This window comes from Leucoraja erinacea, unplaced genomic scaffold, assembly GCF_028641065.1.
Source record: "Leucoraja erinacea ecotype New England unplaced genomic scaffold, Leri_hhj_1 Leri_59S, whole genome shotgun sequence".
Taxonomy (NCBI): Eukaryota; Metazoa; Chordata; class Chondrichthyes; order Rajiformes; family Rajidae; genus Leucoraja; species Leucoraja erinaceus.
Window position 1 is genome coordinate 649,732 of NW_026576509.1, and position 6,158 is coordinate 655,889.

Genomic DNA, 6,158 nt, shown 5'->3' on the forward strand with positions numbered 1-6,158 from the left:
CCATTCTACCTCCAGGTCCCTCAGGTCGGCAGACTTGGGGCTACTGAACATCCCGCGGTCTAGGTTTAAGCTCAGGGGCGACCGCGCTTTTGCAGTTGCAGCACCTAGACTGTGGAACAGCATCCCGCTCCTCATCAGAACTGCCCCCTCCATCGACTCCTTTAAGACACGATTCAAAACCTATTTCTACTCCCTAGCGTGTTTGAGCCCCTCTGAGGGGGCGCTGTAATCAGTTTATGTATGTATTGTTAGGTCTGTCTACCGTTGTATGGATCAAATTAGTACCTGCACTGATGTGAAGTACTTTTGTCAATGTGAGTTGTTTTTAAACGTGCTATACAAATAAAATTATTATGATTATTATGATTATTAATTTTATTTGTATAGCACATTTAAAAACAACTGATGATGATGATTATTATTATTATTATTATTATTATTATTATTATTATTATTATTATTATTATTATTATCGTTATTATTATTATTATTATTATTATTATTATTATTACTTAATAGAAATAGATCAACACTTCTGAAGTGAAATGATTTCTTTGGACATTTTGTTCCTGCGAGTGAGTTAGCCTGGAGCACAGCGATGGAATATTAAGATTTGCTAGTGGAACAAAAAATCGTAAGCATGGTTAATTATGTGGAGGATTGAAAAGGCATAATGTTACATGTGTATTACACGTCCCTCGTATGTGTGCACCATACACTGGGTGGGATTGGTCAGTGGGAATGATAGCAGCTGGTAAAGCATCTGAATCAACCCAACATTCATCATTGTTAAAGATAGACACAAAATGCAGGTCAGGCAGCATCTCTGGCGAGAAGGAATGGGTGATGTTTCGGGTCGAGACCCTTCTTCAGATTGATGTCGGAATGATACTCCAGCAGTTTATTTCTATGCTGCCTGATCCGCTGAGTTACTCCAGCAGTTTGTGTCTACCATCGATTTAAACCAGCATCTGCAGTTCTTTCCTACACATTAATTATTGCTGGATCCCGGACACTAGTCAGAAAGAAAAGGGTCATCTTATAGAGATGTAGAAAACCGTGAGGAGATAGAGTCGTGGAGTGATACAGTGGAAACAGGCCCTTCGGCCCCAACATTGCAGAGGGGTCTTGTTGAAACATACAAGATTATTAAGGGTTTGGACATGCTAGAGACAGGAAACATGTTCCCGATGTTGGGGGGAGTCCAGAATCAGGGGCCACAGTTTAAGAATAAGATGTAAGCCATTTAGAACAGAGATGAGGAAACACATTTTCTCACAGAGAGTTGTGAGTGTGGAATTCTCTGCCTCAGAGGGTGGTGGAGGCCAGTTTTCTGGATGCTTTCAAGAGAGAGCTAGGTAGGGCTCTTAAAGATAGCAGAGTCAGAGGATATGGAGAGGAGGCAGGAACGGGATACTGATTGTGGATGATCAGCCATGATCACATTGAATGTTGGTGCTGGCTCTAAGGGCCGAATGGCCTACTCCTGCACCTATTGTCTATTGTTAAAGGTCAGAGGGGAGAGATTGAAGAGAGACCTCAGGCGTAACCTTTTTACTCAGAGGGTTGTCCATATTTGAAACGAGCTGCCCGATTAAGCTATAGCAGTGGGTACTATTAGCACCTCTAAAAGACCTTTGCACAGATACATGGATAGGATAGAATAGAATAGAATAGAATAGAATAGAATAGAATAGAATAGAATAGAATAGAATGCCTTTTATTGTCATTCAAACAGCTTGGTTTGAACGAAATTGCATTTCTACAGTCTTAACATTACAAAAAAAACCCAAGACACACACTTAACACAATTTACACAAACATCCATCACAGTGAATCTCCAACACCTCCTCACTGTGATGGAAGGCAAAGTCTTATCCCTTCCCTTTGTTCTTCTCCCGCGGTCCAGCAGTCCAATTGCAGCGTGGAGGCGACTGGGGCTCCCGATGTTAAAGCCGCTGCCATTAGGCGCCGCCACACCATAGCATTTGTCTGGAAGGGTTTAGCGGTTTGTGGGCCAGGGGCAGGCAAATGGGACTAGCCCAATATGCCAACAAGATGGGCTGAAGGGCCGATGCTGTACATCTCCACGAGTCTGTGATTCTACCACAAAGACAAAAACCGTTTAAGAAACTTTTCCGGTTGTAGATTGTACAAGAAACTGAAATTAATTCAAAGGAAAGAAGAAGGAATGACCGGGGTAGGACGTCTTTGATTATGTTGGCTACCCTTCCCTAGTTCCCCATTTACCAGTCATCATCATCATCATCAGACAGGTCTTGTTTTTGGTCCTGCTGGGGGTCCACAGCCCCCTCCTCACCTGACAAACCAGGTGGGGAAGACGGTTTAAGTCGCAAACTATCTGACCATGGAGCAGGTAGCACGGGATGATGGTACCTGTGGTGGGGGGAACTCCCCCCGACCTGACCTGTGCCCTCCCATAATTCCCCATTTGCTGGTGGTCTCCCCCAATTTGTATCCCCTATTAATGTGGAGATGCAGATTGACAGGTTCTTGATTAGTGCGAGCGTCTGGGGTTATGGGGAGAAGGCAAGAGAACGGGTTGATAAATCAGCCATGATTGAATGGCGGACCAGACTTGATGGGCTGAATGGCCTAATTCTGCTCCTATCATGTATGAACCAATGGCTGTGAGACCAAAATGTTTGTTTGCATTTATTCTAAACTTTGGGCAGACAGGGCTAAAATATCAGCCGTGTCAACGGATGAACATAACAGTTCCATTATACGTATATGATGAATCCTTTAATCTCCACAATCTTGTAAAATATTTACCTAGTAGATGTGAACCATACCTGGAGACAGGAGTACTGTGAACAGAATAATTCATGAGTTTGTGGAAATAAAAAAAACATAGACCTTGTATATCTTGAAGCATGATTAGGCATTCCATATTTTCCAGTCGGCTCCAACGTTGACCTTGTACTTCCTTAGATGGCTTAGGAAGTTCGGCATGTCCTGGTTCTGGTTCTTTCATATAGGTTCTTTCATATAAAGAAAGCGGAGTCAGGGGATATGGGTAGGTATGTTGCAAAACTTACCTTCAGCGGTGCTGCAGTTCTGCCGCTGCCCCTGTGCGCGACTTTGGCGCCTTTGACGAGGGGCGGGTTTAAAATGCCGTTTTCTCCGGGCTATTGAAATCGATGACGTTCAGCCTGTTTAGTTGCTGATGAAAAATCGCTATGACATTCATTCTCTGCAGTTATTTTTTAACTAAGGTGGATCATTTAATTGCTATAGTAAATTAAAAATCATCTTCTAAAGCCGCGTACGCCGACAACGGGACGGATCTCACGTAGGGGACAAGGTAAGGTAGGCTGTTTATTTTTACATTAAAAAGTGCTTCTTAAGATCCCTTTGATCAAAATTTTAAGTTGCGAGAAGGTGACTTTGAACCCATCTGAACCGGCAGTATTTTTCATGCCGATATGGGGCTCAAATTCAACTCAACTGCAACATTCCAAATGATCACATTCCAGAAAAACCCACTCGCAAGATAATAATAATAATAATAACTTTATTTGTTAAGCACCTTAAAAACAACCAAAGCTGACCAAAGTGCTGTACAGAAAAAAGAAAACAAGCAAGACATCATAAAACAGGCAGAACAACAGAACATACAACTAACACGAGGCGCATAAATTACATACAAAAATCCAAACAATAAATTAAAAAACATAAAACACAAGTACAAACAACGCAGTAAAACCAAGCAAATAAAGTTAATAAACAATTCGACACCTCACTGGTCTACAAAGGCCATGGAGAATAGATATGTCTTCAGGAGTGATTTAAAAACAGCTAGAGAAGGGGCCTGTTTAACGTGCAGAGGCAATTCATTCCACAATCTCGGAGCCGACACAGCAAAGGCACGGTCCCCTCTGAGCTTCCGCTTAGTCTTTGGCTCAATCAGGAGCAGCTGATCATCTGACCTGAGAGAGCGGGAGGGCGAATAAGGGTGAAGAAGCTCAGATAGGTAGGACGGGGCAAGACCACTTAGGGATTTAAAAGTAAATAAAATAATTTTAAAACGAATCCTATACTGAATAGGCAGCCAGTGGAGAGAGGCCAAAAGGTGAGAAACATGATCATGCTTTCGTGTGCCTGTCAAGAGACGAACAGCTGCATTCTGTACCATCTGGAGACGGGCGATGGAGGACCGACTAACCCCCAGATACAGTGCATTGCAGTAATCCAGCCGGGTGGTAACAAAGGCATGGATTACCGTCTCAAAGTGCTTCCTTGACAAAATCGGCTTTATTTTTGCCAGCTGCCTCAGATGGAAAAAACCAGATTTAACAACAGCCCTTACCTGACAGTCAAATCTAAGCTCAGGGTCCACTTTAATCCCCAGGTTCGTGATGTTAGGTTTAAATGGCCATTAGTTTGCAGGTATTAAATACTAAATTCCTTCCATTTGGCCTATAAATCCATGACAATGAGATTGAAAAATCATGTTGTATTGTAAATTCTTGTGTCTATGTTATTTGGACACTTAGGCTATTTAAAAATGTTGATCTTTTCTTAAGAAATGGATGGATGTTTAGATCCAGTAATTGAATTATGTAATTAGCTACAATTGGGTAACTAACTAATTATATGCTTTCATTTCAGGTCATCCAAGTAAGATTGTTCATATTTGTTTCAGAATGCTTCAATCTATAATAACTGAAAATTTATTTCAGTTCTCTTAATTTTTAAGAAAGTTATGGGCTTTTGATTGTCCTTGATCACAGCTTTTGTGTTAAGCCAATGGAAAATCAATAGGGAACAAGATGCTAATTTCCGAGTATGAAAATGGCCATAACTTTTTTAATACTGAATATATGAAAGTGAATTAGGTGTCAAATTAAACTTCTTTTTATGCTTTATCTGATGGGATAAATTTCAGACTTAATTTTTTAAATCTCAAAATGTTGTAACATTGCTAATATGAGGAGAAGGCAGGAACGGGGTACTGATTGTGGATGATCAGCCATGATCATATTGAATAGCGGTGCTGGCTCGAAGGGTTAAATGGCCTACTCCTCCACCTATTGTCTACTGTCTATTGGCTTTCAACTCACCGCGTCCATGCCGACCGGCAAACACCCCATACAGTAACACTATCCTACACACACTGGCAACAAGTTACAATTTTACCAACCTACACGTCTTTGGAGTGTGGGCGGGCCACCCGGAGGAAACCTTCGCAGGTCACGGGGAGAACGTACAAACTCCATACAGACAGCACCCGTAGTCAGGATTGAACCCGGGTCTCTGGCACTGTGAGGAAGCGAGTCTACCGCTGCGCCACCGTACAGCCCATAGATGATCCGACACCTCCTTTAATCTGGACAAAATTATGAAAGCATTGCTTTGTGGTGCACGGTTTTTCAGGGCATGTGCCTCCGTGCTGAAAGAGTCCTTGTTTACTTATTTGTTAATTCTTTAAGTTTCTAGCAGTCCATGGTGTTTTAGTCATGGATGGGTCAGAGGTGTTTTGGTCAATCCTTATTACGTGACCTCTGTTGGTCCGGCAAGGCTCTGGAACCAAGGGTGCAGGCAATCAATGGTGGACCTGCACGCTTGGACTGTCACATTCCAGGATACCTCATGTCATAGAGTTATATAGTGCAGAAACTGGCCCTTCAGCCCAACATGTTCTTGCCGACCAAGATGCCCAATCTAATCTAGTCCCATTTGTCTGTGTTTGCCTCTTATCACTGGATTTTTCATAGAAACATAGAAACACAGAAAATAGGTGCAGGAGGAGGCCATTCGGCCCTTCAAGCCAGCACCGTCATTCATTGCGATCATGGCTGATCGTTCCCAATCAATAAACCGTGCCTGCCTTCTCCCCACATCCCTTGATTCCACTAGCCCCTAGAGCTTTATCTAACTCTCTCTTAAATCCATCCGGTGATTTGGCCTCCACTGTCTTATGTGGCAGGGAATTCCACAATTTCACAACTCTCTGGGTGAAAACGTTTTTTCTCACCGCAGCCTTAAATGGCCTCCCCTTTATTCTAAGACTGTGGCCCCTGGTTGACGACTCGCCCAACATTGGGAACATTTTTCCTGCATCTAGCTTGTCCAGTCCTTTTATAATTTTATATGTTTCTATATGATCCCCCTCATCCTCCTAAACTCCAGTG